At 40.1% G+C, this 16,016-nt stretch overlaps 1 protein-coding gene across 1 annotated transcript in view; it reads right to left on the bottom strand.

Annotated features, from left to right (window-relative positions):
* Nucleotides 1–511: 511 nt before the first annotated feature.
* Nucleotides 512–16,016, bottom strand: part of LOC136874012 (protein krasavietz) — a 218,155-nt gene continuing 202,650 nt past the window's right edge. Inside the window, exon 12 of the mRNA XM_067147472.2 lies at nucleotides 512–2,064. The gene's annotated coding sequence lies outside the window, so the exon portion shown is untranslated. The remainder of the gene's footprint in view (nucleotides 2,065–16,016) is intronic.

Below are 16,016 nucleotides of genomic sequence, written 5' to 3'. Positions count from 1 at the left end.
GCTTGCAGGGGAGGAAGGGAACAGAATTTCCATGCAACAAAGGAAATTTTGATGTCAAGCAATAATTCACAGCGCTGGGAGTACAATGGAACACAACCAGTGGTGGCAGCAAGGTGATTTATAGGGAGAGTACCCTTCAAATTGGTTGGATATAAACCAAACAACGATCAGTAGTGGGAAGAAGTTTTACTGCCTGTCCACACAAAGAGTAGAAAGTATTTTTAACACCACAATTAAAAGAAGAATACAAATTAGTCCAAGAAACAGTTTACTTTCTGAGTACTATATAGGCATTTTTAGATACCATTACATTACTTTTCACTGGTTGAGAGTTGGATAGTATCAAACATGGTTCAACAATATTGCTATTAATTAAAATGGAACAACCTTGCTTAAAATGTAATAGAAAGGAAAGATGTGGTCAGACATGGGACTCTGAGAATGGGAACTTCTGTTGAAATGTTTCAAAGGAATAGCAAGGTTAAATTTAAATAAATTTTGCATAACAATGTTTCCCCAAAAATTACAATTTCATTTATAGGAGTTACATTAGTTTTCATATGAGCTACGGATGGTCTTTCTCCATTTCATTACAACCTCATACCACAAATGTTAATGGATTCAGTCATTATTCTGAAACAGTACCTTCATCCAAGTTAAGAGTACTTCCACCAAATGCACAGAAATACATATATAACGGGTCACCTGAGATTTTCAAGAAAACTCTTTTACAAGTTTTACAAGTTAGAATAACTTACACATTTAAAAAATCAAATGTCATGTGAAAAATATATCTTTCCCTGCCTTTGTTCATTAAAAGTACTGGTTTTCTCAATTACAGTGCAGCATATCTTGGATTTAATAATACTTCTGAACTTAAATAGGTTATCTACTGAATATGTGTGTGGGAAGTAAATTAACTAGCAAATTAAATTGTGAACATGAAGTACAGTATATGATTGGAATGGATACAGGTCAGATTCAAGTTTTGAATATCTAGTTTCCTGATACAAGGAGCTGAAAGCCAAAATTATTCATTTTCATAATGAAGGGAAGATGGAGGATGCAAATGGAATGAGAATATTTTCAGAAAATTTTATTTTACCCATACAGATGTGAATACACATAAAACCCTGAAACCAATGAATGCCACATCCCACTGTCACTATAAAAAGTACAAAGCTTGTGGATTTTACACGTTTCTCCTCTTTTGTTGAGTGATCCAAATGTTTCACATCTTTACCAGGGAAATCTGAAATTAATCAGAATTATTAGCACTATTACGCACCTCATATACTCACACAATAATTATTTAGGTAATATCTTTTATGTTGTGAGGTAATAGGGAAAGACTTTCATTATGTAGATAAAATAAATTTCATTTACAAAAAGATTTCTTTTTTTTCTATTTGGCAGCTTGATTTAAAACACTGGTCAATACACAATCAATAACTTACACCAGCCAGACTACACCATTTAATAACAGAGGTATAAAAACAGAAGAGCAAAAGAGCTGACCAAGAAGACTGGAAAGGAATTGCATAACAAGATACAGCAGTTTTTTGTTTCTCTAAAAATGTTCGGTACCTTCATCTCTGACAGATTTGTTCATTATTTCCCCCTAAAAATTACAAATTTAATAAATTTACCAAGTTTTCTTAAAGAATAATTAAGACAACATGAAATCAAAGATTGCATTCATTTATTTCACATATTGCCCATGATATGGCACCATCAGTTAAGCCATGCTCTATCATTGTAACAGCCAGCTACTTCAGTGGATGAATAAGGCACCAGGATAATCAGAGATGAAAATACCAGACCCTCGTTGTTTCTCTCAAAATATCACTACAAAAAGTTGAGAAATCTCACACTTTTAATGGAGAAGCTCAAAGGAAAAAAAAGAGAGATAGAAAATGAACTAAAAACTTCACGACTTTTTGTTGAGTCCCAAGCACTGAAATATTTTCACATCCATATTTTATCCACTCCTTCAATGAAATGCACTACCAGAAGGTGAGAATACTGTCAACTTTCCTTTATGGACATACTGTATTGGGACGTCTGAAAAGAAAAAAGAAAATCATACAAGTTTAATCAATAGAGAATTGTTTCACATGAAACAATTTATTTGCAATTAATATCACAGCACCATAATGAAACCTTGTTAGCACTTTCTGCCCAAAAAATACAGTAATGACAAAACAAATAACAGACTTTCAAAAGTAAAAAATCAGATTTCTTTTGCAGTATATCTCGACATCTTACATCACTTACGATTTGATTTGATGTAACTTTGAAGAATATTTAACACATTATACTACTCAATTAGGTAATTTATCTTATTCATTAATTAATTTAAATATACCACTTGTATCTGAGCTTTAAAACAAAAGACTCTTCACTGTAACTGTCTTAGGCCTCTTCATAAATTTCTGAACTAGATTTATGCTCAAATAACTGGCCTTTGTTTTTTGTTTTTTTTTGCTTTACGTCGCACCGACACAGATAGGTCTTATGGCGACGATGGTATAGGAAAGGCCTAGGAGTGGGAAGGAAGCGGCCATGGCTTTAAGGTACAGCTCCAGCATTTGCCTGGTGTGAAAATGGGAAACCGGAAAAAAAATTTCAGGGCTGCCGATAGTGGGGCTTGAACCCACTATCTCCCGGATGCAAGCTCACGGCTGCGCGACTCTAACCGCACGGCCAACTTGCCCAGTTCTGGCCTTGTTGAAATGGTTTTAAGGTTAACTTTTTTTCCAGAATTCTTTTTCAGTAAGCTTTGACCTGAGCCAAATCATAAATTAAAATTTTCAGAAATTCACGAAAATCTAGAAGCTGATTCACCTCCAACAGCGGAAGAAATTAAGGAAGCATTAACAAAATCTTAAAAATAACAAAGCTAGTGGGGAAGACTCCATAACAGCTGAACTTTTAAAATAGGCTCAACCAAAAATTATAGATCTTCAAATAATCTTTGAAGAAATTTGGGAAACAGAAAAGATCCCAGAGGACTGGAAAGTGGCTCTAATACACCCATTACACAAGAAGGGAAACAAGCAAGATGTCAACAACTACAGAGGTATATCTCTCTTGCCGGTTGCTTACAATATATTCTCAACAATACTACTAAACAGAGTAAAATCAGCACCGGACAGTCAATTGGGTGAATATCAAGGTGGATTTAAAGAGAGAAGATCTTGCTCCGAACAATTTTCAACCTGAACTCTATAATTCGACACGGATTAATAAACTCAAAAGACATAGTTGTAACATTTATTGACTTTAAAAAAGCTTTTGACTCTGTTGATAGGGAAACCCTAGATAAAGTAATCCGTGAATTTGGAGTTAAAACGAAATTGGCAAACCTAATTTGTGAAACCCTTACAGACACTATCTCGAAAGTAAAGTTTCTGGATGAAATATCTCTACCTTTCAAAATAAATACAGGTGTCAAGCAGGGCAATGGTTCATCTTTACTACTTTTAAATTGTGTCGTGGAAAAATTGTAAGAATTTGGAATGAAAAACTGAAAGAATCCAAAATATTGCCACTCATGCTGGGGAAAAGGAACAAAAGTGTTGCAATAAATTGCCTAGCATTTGCAGATGACTTTGCCATACTTTCAGAAAGCCTTACAGATGCAGCAATGCAAGTCAATCTCCTTGAAAAGACAGCTAACATGACAGGCTTGAGAATCTCTGCCGAGAAAATAAAATTTTTGACGAATATAAAAAGTGCCCCGAAGCTTTTAGTACTGGATATTGGTCAAATAGAAAATGTAAAGAAATTCAAATATTTGAGTGAGACAATTCAAGAAAATGGTTTAGAAAAATCTGCTACAGAGGAGAGGATATAAAAGATGGAAAGAGCTTACGGTATAACTAAGAATACTTGCACAACAAAAAGGGCTTATCAACAAAACTTAAAACAAAGCACTACAACAGAGTAGTGAAACCAGAATGCCTGTATGCCCATTATAAGGGCATCATCAGCCATTTTACACTCGTACCTGAAAGACAAAAAAACCAGGATCCTCATTTGTTTTGGTCAAAATATAACATTAAGAATAATGTGAAATTGTTATGAGCTCTTAATAGATAATTTACAGGTAAAGCTTGTTTAAAATGTTTCTGATGAAATGAATAATGTTGGTGCGATATTGCACTGGCGATTTAAAATATTTTATGAAATAGACAAATGTGTTCAATCTGATTAACTGTGTTTCCATCAGGGGAAGTCCACGTTCCTTTATGAATGTTTTTGTGTAGGAACATTGTACTTCTTATTACCATGTCAGTTAGGCTGCAAAATCAACTAGTCTCATGCCATTTTCATTACTATCTCTATGAACACTATACTTGCCAATTATAGGTGCTAGATGTTTCTCTTGACCCACTTGGGCATGAAAAGTCCCCAGCATCAGCACAATATCATGTCTGGGGCACTTTCCATATTCTCTTTCTAGGGGTTCATGGAAGGAATTCTTTTCCTCTTCATTCTTTTCTTCTGTTGGTGCATGAGCACTGAATAAAGTATAGTTTCTACACCTTCCTCTGATAAGCAGTTTGCATAGTCTTGGTGTGATAGGTTGAAAATCGATGACTAGTCCATATCCACATAATAATGTCTATGGCTCAAGCTGAGTTGCAGTATCAATGTACGAGTGAAATTCGATTAAAAGCATCATCATCTTCCTTCCAAGTATTGGGCCATGTGTCCCGTTACGGTCTTTCATTTTTCTTTTTGCAAGACTTGAAAGCAAACAAATGTCCTTCCGACGGGTTGCTCGGCCTGAAGGAAGTAAGACCATTGGTGGGGCTGCCACTTCTCAGCTAATGGACTAGCTGAAATTACAGCATTTCCTCCATAATGGATGTAACGGTTATACTGCCGTGACTCTGTCGACAGGGCCTCATCTGTGGGAACAGGTTTTTTCATCTCGGGAAGATGAGGTTGGCCTTTGGGCAGGAGAGGTTATGTCATAATCATAATCATCATCATCATCATCCTCCTCCCAAGTACTGGGCCATGTGGCCCATTACTGCCTCGTATTTTCTTTCCATCGCTTCATTGGACGTCCTATAGATCTCTGTCCTCTTGGTTGATAGGGTAGGATCTCCTTTGGTAGTCTTCCAGATTCCATCCTTTGAACATGACGTTTCCAGTTTTCTTAGTAATCATAGATGTAATTGATTACCGATTTCACATTCAGTTCCTTAAGCACATCTTCATTTCTTATACGATTCCATTTCGTATAGCCTGCTGTTCTGCGCATGAACGTCATTTCACATGCTGTAATTCTGGAAATGTCTTGAGCTCTTATTGTCCATGCCTCACTGCCGTAGCATAGGACTGGTCTGGCCAAAGTGTTATAAAGATGTAAGCGAGTGTGTTTTTGGACAAGAGATGGCTTCATGATATGATTTATGATTCCTGTTGTTCTGGTAAATTTGGTTATTTTTGCAGAGATATCAATTTCCCCTTGGTAAGATAAATTGTATCCCAGATAATTGAATTTGTTGACGCTTTCCAAAATTTTATTATCTAAACAGACTTTACTGCGGATAGTGTCCTTCCCCTTAAAAGACATTATTTTGCTCTTTTGTGGTGAAATGATCATGTTGAATTTTGAGGAGACTTTCTGGAGATTAAATACTGACCACTGAAGATCATCTTCTGATGATGCTACCAATGCAACATCATCAGCAAATAGTATGGCATCTAGATGTGCGAGATATCTGCTGACTGGGATTGATCCATGCCTTTCATGCCTCCATTCCTGTATTATGTTGTTCATATAGATTATGAACAACAAAGGAGAAAGTCCACAACCTTGCCTCACAACTCTGCTGATTGGTTCCCATTCAGTCTGATGATTACCTAACTTTATTGCAATAAGATTGTCACTGTACATGTTGTATATGTTATCTATTAGCTGTTGTAGGACATTATCTTCTGCTACGATATTAAGAAGTCTGTTCCTGTTAACTAGGTCAAAGGCTTTCTTAAAATCAACAAATGCTATGCGAGTTTCCAAGTTAAATTCCCTGCGTTTTTCGAACTAAGATTTTCAAGGTAAAGTAAGCATCAGCACATGAGCGCCCCTTTCGAAATCCATGTTGTTCATTTCCAATCACATTTTCATAATACCCAATTTAAATATGAAGAAAAGGTTAAAATGGACCTTTAGTAGCTTAAATTAAGATGACATTGTAACTAGCGGGAGTGGTTATTTTCTCTTATACTGACAGTTAACCCTTTCCCACCCATATTAAAATGCATGTTTTCCCCAGAATTAAAGCAATTCTTTTCAGCCATCATTATGATAATGCAGACATGTAAGCAGCATGCTCATTCGTTTTCTGGGGAATTAAATCGAAAATGTTTTCATCAAATTTAAGGGAGAAATACTCTAATGCTGTACTACCCACAGGATGAGAATGGCAAGGTCCTACCTCTTCAGTAAAGTCCGCCGGTTCGACGTAAGACAATGTATTTGTCCACTGAAAGTTAGGCCTACAATCTACGTTGTCATTTTCTGAAATATCGTCACTTTCATTTTCACTTTCCACTTCACTGAGTTCACTTAAGCCACTACTAACAGTTTCACGGTCAGAATTATCGTTCACCAAATGTTCAATGTCGTTATCACATAAAATATTTTCACGCGAATTAGGTGTCGACATGTTTGTTTACAATAAGTCACTGCCTTCCGTATTTTGTGTTCTAATATGCCTGCTAAGGTTTTAAAAGAAGAAAACTAATATCTTTGGTCTCTAGGAAGTGCACATGCTAGTAACAGTAAGTTATATTTGTCTATCGGCCGATAGATGGCTCATACATGCGACTAGAAGTACAAGTACGCTTTACTACGCTATGGGCGGGAGGCCCTAAGCTTTCGTGCTACGCATTACTACGCTATGGGCGAGAGAGGGTTAAATGGGAACATTCTTGCTTGTTGGCTGCAGCTTTAAATATAGGTTGACTATTGAAGGATATTTAGTGAAGAAGCCTCTCTATTATTGTGGTGTGAACTGGTTGTATTTGTGGTGTCAGAACGAGTACCCAGGAGATGTAGAGATGTAATTCTCCCATAGTACATCATCACTGCATTGTGCTTATCACAGGATAGCTTGCAGTGGTGTCTTTACCGGCATGCTAGCCGGCCAGTGTCTTGGGAAGGTGCAGTATCCAACTAATGAGCCCGTGCTGCACTAAGGCGAATGGTCTTCCGTACGGAAGTGGACTCCAACCGTGGGAGATTTGGTGCTTCTAAAAGATGATCACCTTCCTCCTCTGGTTTGGAAGACTGGTAGAATCCAGGAGCTCCATCCTGATTGTAACAATATTACTTCTTACAGAAGCCTTTCTCATGGACAGTCGAGTTTTTTCGTTATTCATTTGTCTGTGGTTGTGTAAGAGACACTTGACTTGATTTTGAATATTGAGATCCCTCAAAGGGGGGGAGTATGTTGCGGCCTTTGTGTTGGTACTCGCCTAGTGCATTTCATTTCTCACAGCTGGCAACTTGCTGCTGCCTCCCTTTATTTAACAGACTGAACATGGCGACTTGTATGCTGATCTATTCCTAAGCAACACTCCTAGCATGCTCTATTTCAACAGTGGAAACCAGTAGTACCTGCGAAATGAATAAATTTTTAGGACTGCAGATGCTCACTGGTATTGTAAAACAACCACAATTATCTATGTAATGGTCAACTCAACAGATTACTGCCATCCCAATTTTCAATGATATGTCAAGGAACATATTTGAACTTATTTCTAAATTCCTTCATTTCAATAATAATGCAACACAAAACAATAGCTCCAACAGGCTATATAAAGTTAGGTTACTCTTGGACCGTCTGACTCGTTGGCTGAATGGTCAGCGTACTGGCCTTCGGTTCAGAGGGTTCCGGGTTCGATTCCCGGCCGGGTCGGGGATTTTAACCTTAATTGGTTAATTCCAGTGGCCCGGGGGCTGGGTGTTTGTGCTGTCCCCAACATCCCTGCAACTCACACACCATATATAACACTATCCTCCACCACAATAACACGCAGTTACCTACACATGGCAGATGCCGCCCACCCTCATCGGAGGGTTTGCCTTACAAGGGCTGCACTCAGCTAGAAATAGCCACACGAAATTATTATTACTCTTGGACCATTTTCTTAATTTCTTTAGGACTGTGTACACCCCAAGGCAGAAATTAGCGCTTGGTTAATGTATGTTTGCATGGCGCGGACATCTGTCATTTCGGGTATACAATCCAGGCAAACTAACTATGTACGGCATTATGGTTCAGTTGTGTGAAGGTGCCATTGGATATATTTGTAACATTCAAATTTATGATGGAAAGTCTGGATCACTACAGAACACAGTCACTTCACATTTGGAACCATACGAGGGGAAGGGTTACCACATCTACATGGACAATTTTTATAACGTCCGACTCGTTGGCTGAACGGTGAGCATAATGGCCTCCGGTTCAGAGGGTTCCGGGTTTGATTCCCGGCTGGGTTGGGGATTTTAACCTTAATTGGTTAATTCCAATGGCACGGGGGCTGGGTGTATGTGTTGTTTTCATCATAATTTCATCCTCATCACGACGCGCAGGTCGCCTACGGGAGTCAAATAGAAAGACCTGCACCTGACGAGCCGAACCTGTCCTGGGATATCCCGGCACTAAAAGCCATACGACATTTAATTTAATTTCATTTCATTTTTATAACAGTGTCAAACTAACCCAGGTATTGTTGCTTAACTTAGTGATTTAATTGCACCAGAAGAAGAGCAAGCTACGGACGGTAATGAATGTGGAACAATAGAAGTTGCTACAACAACTGTAGCAGGACCTTAAAACAGCAAATAAAAGGGCCTCTCCTGAACAAAATTGAAAATTGCTTGATCAATATTTTAACCCCAACTTTAATCTAAATGAAATTTCGGAGAAGCCTAACATTCTTTCTGATTTTCTAATCAACTACTTTAAAAATATCAGATATCCAAATATGAATTTGATTTTTCACGCCATGCGCAACACAGATCCTCGTCAGTTATTCCCACTACCGCACCCCTCAGCTCCATCTTAGCCCCATTCCTCAGTTGTTGCTCCTCCTCTATCCCCTCCCCTTCCTCCTCTTCTTGCCGTCGCTTGGCCTCTGATCCTGCACTCTTTCAGAAGCTCAGTTCTGTGCCATTTTTCATGGCACGTTATTCATTACTCATGTTCTGGTTCGTAATCAAACCTGTATATCTGTTTTTCTTATGCTTGATTCAGTCACTTTACAAAAGCCAATGTTTCCTAGTTTTGTCATCAGATGGCAGTGCTAAGCCATCTTTAATTTCCAGGCCTTGCTTCCTGTCGTGATGATGTAATGATAGTGATTCCTTGTTTTTTTCAATGGAATCGAGGAGTATAAAGAACAAGATGGACTCCAAACTAAACGAGACTGCTTTTCTGACCTATCAGAAGGTTTTTGGCAGATTTAAAATATGAGTATCCCTATCTGACTATTTTAATTGTTCCGTTATATTTCTCAGGTACGTACATTTTATTCTATCTTTTTGGTACGTTCATTTTATTTTACCCTTTGGTGCGTGCTGTTCTGTCCTTGAGCGCACGGTTGTGTGTGTGTAAATGTGTTGGGCGAGTTATTTGTCTATTTGATGTACAGTCCCTGTGCTTTGAATTTATGTGCCTTTACATTTATTCTTCGATTACATGAGTGTTGGTCATTCATGTCAGAACCTGTATAATTGGTTCTGTATGGATTGTGACCTCGTACACCTCGTGCGTCTTAGTTTGCCTATAGCTTGAACCTTGTGTTCGATTCTTCTCATTTCTACGGAATACTGTATTCCTTATATTGAGGCAGTCTGTTTGGTAACCCGGCTTGATGGGGAGACCGTTGAGTAATTGCCCTTGGGACGGACCGATGGCTTCACGCCAAATATTTATTATTGTGTTCAGGCGGATGGTCATGCGTGTGTGGGTGTTGTGTGTATGAATTGGACGGAGCAGTAGCCGCACTATATTATGTATATTTTGCCCTTATTAATGTGATGCTTTTTATATTGCTCCTCCATTTTTGCTCGTACCTGACCGGGCCTTGTGCCCGACTTATATTTGATGATACCAATATAAATGGTCCGTTATTGGACATTATAAATTTTCCAGCTAACTCATTCTTGGTTGCCAGCGTTTCGCCCTCGTGTGCTAGGGTGGGCTCATCAGTTGGTACCTAGCACACCTACCAATACGCTGGCTAGTGCATACTGTGGAGGCCACTGCGTAGGCTACTGAAGCCACCGGCAGTGCCAATGCACTAAGAGACTTTGTCTCATTATCAAAAATTGATGCCTGCTTGGCCATCAGATGATATAGATGATGATATAGATGTTTATTCCCATCCCTATGGGAATCAACATCTATATCATCTGATGGCCAAGCAGGCATCAATTTTTGATAATGAGACAAAGTCTCTTAGTGCACTGGCACTGCCGGTGGCTTCAGTAGCCTACGCAGTGGCCTCCACAGTATGCACTAGCCAGCGTATTGGTAGGTGTGCTAGGTACCAACTGATGAGCCCACCCTAGCACACGAGGGCGAAACACTGGCAACCAAGAATGAGTTAGCTGGAAAATTTATAATGTCCAATAACGGACCATTTATATTGGTATTATAAATTTACTCATTCAGGACAAATATTTCAGATTCCCTATGGGAATCAACATCTATATCATTATATTTGATGACCGGCATTTTATTTCTCATTCCCGGTTTTCATTTTCTTATTCTTCTGCTTACTTGATTGCTGATGTGCGCAATCTTGTGGTTTCCAGCCACGGAGGTTCATAACTGATTTTCTCAGCCCCCTTTGTCCTCTTTGACGCACGTATTTTTCTCCTTTCTGATGGGTCATCTTATGAATGCTTAATGAACTATGAGTAACAATGTAAGTAAGTGAACATAGACCGTGTGGGCGTCTTAAAAAAAAAGGAGAGAGAAGCATGAAAGTAGGGTGTAATTGAATTTTTAAAATTTGAGCCTTATTACCGTTCGCTATTTGGTAGGAAGCTTGGCCGAGAAAGCTTGGATGTCATGCTCTATGTGTATGTATTTCTTTTTAACATTTTCTATTCAATATCCTACTTGCATGTTTCGTTGATAAATTTTTCTTCTCAATTTACTCTTTCAATAAACTGGGAATTTGTGTGCTAATTCTCTTTTAATTCATAGTAGCGTTAGTCCTTTAGTATTATCACTATTATTAAGGGGCTGATCTCCAGTTCAAGGCTGATATTTTGTCACCTTTCCCTATTGCGATCACCGGACCTCCTGTTATTTGTGCACTCATTGCCTCATGTTTCCCATATTGATTCTCTCGTTTGTCATCATTTTCCGGGATACGAGTGCAGGTATTGGCTCAGAAATGGTAGCAGAACGAACTCGATAATAATAATAATCGTATGGCCTCAGCTACCGTGTGCAGACATTTCAATTTGACGCCATCTGGCTGTCTGCTCGTCAATTTCGACGTTCCGTTTTACTCTAGGCCCCCACTAGATGGCAGACCGAGTAAACCGAAACTCTCTTGGGCGTCTATGGCTGAGATTTAATGAATTTTGTCGGGTAAACACCAAATGTGTCACCAGAGATCTTTTACATGCCGACATCGTACGACATGGAGTGTCGAATGGACTTTCTTCCGCCCTTCAAAAATCCGACTACCTCTGCCGGGTTTGAACCCGCTATCTTGGGATCCGGAGGCCGACACTCTACCGCTGATCCACAGAGGCAGCTACGAACTCGATGGGAATGTTTCTTCCGTAACTGCATCCGACGGGGCAGAGCTGGAGATCTTGGCACTACAACTAATGTGTCACTAACTTGATAGTACTGTTCTGTTTTAATAAGTGTTATTTATATTCCTTCATTTGTATGAATGGATTTCTCCGTTCACGCATTTTAACCTAATCACTGCCAAACCCATATATGGACGTTTTTGAATGCCGTGCCACGTCCGCCAAACCCGTATATATACGTTTTGGTGCCGGGTGTACTTTACCGATCTCACAAACGAAAGCGATATAATGTCATGCTTTGAGATTCCGTGGAAATTTTTAAAGAAGTTCTGTACTGCAGATATACCACTCCATTTCGCGTGTTTTGAAAGTGATCTGGTGTTATTTCAGCTTCGTTGGAGTGGAACATCTTTCCCATTTACGTGTAGCCATCGTGGCGTCTTGAAGTATACATTCATCTCTTGTTAACGAAGAAATTTAATGTTTCCTCATAAATAGTGATTCTGGAGAGCTATATTTTGATAATGAAGGTGGAGAATATTTAAATGGCGACATTGAACTACAAGAAAATGAGAGTCAAAGTAGTAATGATGAGTCTCATGCGGAATTGTCACCCCTTCCTCAGATAAATTATTTTTCCCCCAAATGTAAATGATTTTGATAATACCAGTTCTTGGATAAAGAATTTTATATTATATTTCAGTAATAGTATCACCGAGCAGAGTAGCTGTGCGTATTAACATGCTACGGCAATAGAGCCAAGCTCTGCACTCGGCAGGCGATTGGGTTAGAACCTCATCGTCGGCTGTCTTGAGAATTTCTTTTCTTTTGTTTGTGGTTTCCCTTTTGCACTCCCAAGTAAATGCTGGGACAGTTCTTATGAATAAGCCACAGCCGATTCCTTCCACTTTTGTACCCAGTTTCAATCACCATCATCATCATCCATTTCATATTCATTATCTTCTCAACTGAGGTTTGTGTCGGGAAGGGCATCCGCTCATAAAATATGGTGTAAAATATGATCTCACTTCATCCCCGACATCATATTGGGCTGCAGGGTTAAGGGGACGATATGCATTCCATCAAGAGTATCAGTAAATTTGTATCTGTCAAAGTGCATCTTCTTTAATAAAAAACCCGGCCCACGGGGCTTGGCTGGTCATCAAAACTCGGCAGTGAAAAGGTTAAATTGTTTCCACGTATGGTGAGCATTTATGACATAGATGTAACAATGGAAAATGATGACGATATGAGTTTGAGTAAGGAAAGTGAAATCTTTACTGGGGAAGTCTGTGATGATGTGAATGAAAAAAGGAAAAAAAAAATACCTGCATGCGACGAAGTGCTTGTATCGAGGCACGACAATGATGAAGTTCAGGGTAACGGTGCTGCACCTTGAGGGAGCTACATGTTAGTTGAGGGTCCTGCGGGCACCGAAGAGCCCATGTCTAGGCCAATCTCTGAACAAGTCCCCAATATAAATCCCATTTTCAATATGGTCACGAAGTGGAAATTGAGTTTCAAGGGCGACGGAAACAGTTCCAGCGAGCTGGAATTTCTGGAAAGATTGCTGATTGTAGCTCCCTACGCTTTGACCTTTTTATTCCCGTCATCCCCGGAATTTTGGGTGGCCCCACTCTAAAGTGGTTTAGGTTAGTCAAGACAAGCATCCGGATGTGGGATGATTTCGCGAAACAGATTAAGGAACGTTTTGGGTTAACTGACATACATTATCATCTGAGACAGGAAATATACCGGGGAACTCAGGGGATAAATGAGAGCGTCGATGATTATGCAACTGGAATCCTAATCCCATTTTAATCAATTAGGCTCGAAGGCCTATGAAACTGAAATTTTTGACCAATTTTACAGAAATCTCGCCCCCAGCTGTACATAAAAAGGTCCCAAGTTGATAGTGTTAATCAAATCATTTAACTAGGGCGGGAGTATGAATCCACCATCTGCCAGATAAATTGTATCGTCCCCCTCCCTCCCCATCCGACTGCTCATTCCCTGATGTAGCTTGTCGCACCTTCTCCAAAAGTGTTTCCTTTACCAAGGACCCGCAGACATCCCGTTGCCCTCGATCCGATGGGCGCCCTTCTCCTTCGCTGACCCATTTTCCCCAACGAGGTATCAACGCCATTCAACCCTGTAGCTCCACCACCAAAGATGATTCCATCGCTAGATAGTGTTGGCATTATGGCAAATTAGGACATCTCGTGGCACTGTCGGTTACAAACCTCTGTAAAATGTCATAATTGTGGTTTACTCGACGTCTCGTTAGATGCGTGTCCCAGATGTAATCCTCAGCAGGAAAACTAGGAGCGCGCCGACGTAGGCGCCGGACCGTGCTATTAATAAAAAGGTTTGGGGACTCCCCTCTTCTACTCCCTTGGCCAATATATTTTGGAGTTCACGCGTTTTGTGCGCGTTGCTTGAAACCGGGTCGTGTTTTTCTTTCATTAATCAATCCTTGGTATCCTATCGGGAACTGAAACAGCTTTCCAGTAGCGAGACTCTAACCGACTCCTGTCTGCTGATGGTCGACATGTGCTTCACGTTGGACGAGTAATTGGACATATTAAAATTCACAATCTTTCGTGGAGTTGTACGTTTATGGTGGTGCCCGAATTGTCCGTTCCCGTCATCCTTGGAACTGATTTTATGTTGGCCACGGGCCTGTCTATCAATTTTATAAGTCGCACCTTTGCCTTCCGATTTAAGTCCAAAACAAACTATCCCTTTGAGACTCCTTTCCGGCAAGCAACTGTTTGCTCTGTCTCCGAATCCAAGTGTCTTAAAGCCTCTTGTGATTTAAACGACAATCTAAGCTGTATACTGGAAGAATTTTCTGATGTGCTAATGCCCGAGTTAGGTTGCGCAAAAGATTTCACTTACTCTATCGAACTAAAGTATGATACTCCTGTGAGGTCCCCTCCTTTCAGCTGTTCTCCCCCTAAACTTTCTGCTATGCGTGAGTGTGTAAATGATCTCTTAGAGAAAAAGGTCATCAGCCCCTCTAAGTCTTCTTTTAGCAGCCCAGCGTTTCCCATACCCAAATGGAATGGTAAGCATCGTTTTGTCGTCGAATACAGAAAGGTAAACTGGAACGTGATCTTCGATAGTTTCCCACTGCCCACCATTGAAAGTGCCTTCCAACACTTCCACGAGGCTAAATTCTTCACGGAGTTTGATTTCAACTCCGTCTACTATCAGATACCCTTACATCCCAAAAGCCGTCCGTACACTGCCTTCGCTACCCCATTTGGATTCTTCGAGTTCAACTAAGTGCCCATGGGTATATCGAACGGGGGTCAAACACTCAGCAGTGTCCTTGATTCAGTCCTTGGTGATATAAAGTTCTCCTTTGTCTTTAACTTCCTGGACGATATTCTCGTGTACTCTGCGACCTTCGAGGACCACCTTGTTCATCTTCGTGAAGTCCTCAGTCGTCTACGCAAATACAGATTTACCATCAATCCTAACAAAGTATCCCTCTGTTCTAAACGACTAAATTTCTTGGGGCACGAAATATCTGATACCGGCATTGCCGTGAATCCTGATGGAATTAAGTGTATTCAAGACTTCCCTCAGCCAAAGAATGTCCGCGGTGTGAGGAGGTTCTTGGGCATGGTAGGTTTTTATAGCCGCTTTATTAGTGAATTCTCGCACATCTCGGCTCCTCTAAATTTGTTTAAGTGAAAAAACTGTCGCTTCGTTTGGGGAAAGGATCAAAATCGTGCTTTCCATCCGTTGAAACAAGCTCTTTGTGAAGCTCCTGTACTTCAGAGTCCCGATTTTTCACAGGAATTCGCCCTGCAATGCGACTCGAGCAATATTGCTATATCGGCCGTGCTAAATCAGAGAAACGACGACGAAAATTTGGCCCCGATAGCATATTTCAGCCAACTTCTTCATGGAGCTGAATTGCGATACTCCATACACGAGAAGGAATGTTAGGATGTTGTCTTGGGGGTAGAACGATTTCATTCGTACTTCATCGACATTTTGTAGTTCACACTGATAATCAGGCTCTGTCATGGATGAGCGCTGATGTCAAGAGGCTCGGCAGAACGGATAGATGGATTCTCCGGCCGTCGGCCTATAAATTCACTGCAGTACATGCCTGCGGTAAGGATAACGTGGTGGCCGATTGTTTGTTGCGCATGTTCAATTGCACTCATTCGTCTGTCGGCGACAG

This window comes from Anabrus simplex, chromosome 5, assembly GCF_040414725.1.
Source record: "Anabrus simplex isolate iqAnaSimp1 chromosome 5, ASM4041472v1, whole genome shotgun sequence".
Lineage (NCBI taxonomy): Eukaryota > Metazoa > Arthropoda > Insecta > Orthoptera > Tettigoniidae > Anabrus > Anabrus simplex.
This window is presented reverse-complemented; position numbering and strand designations above follow the sequence as displayed.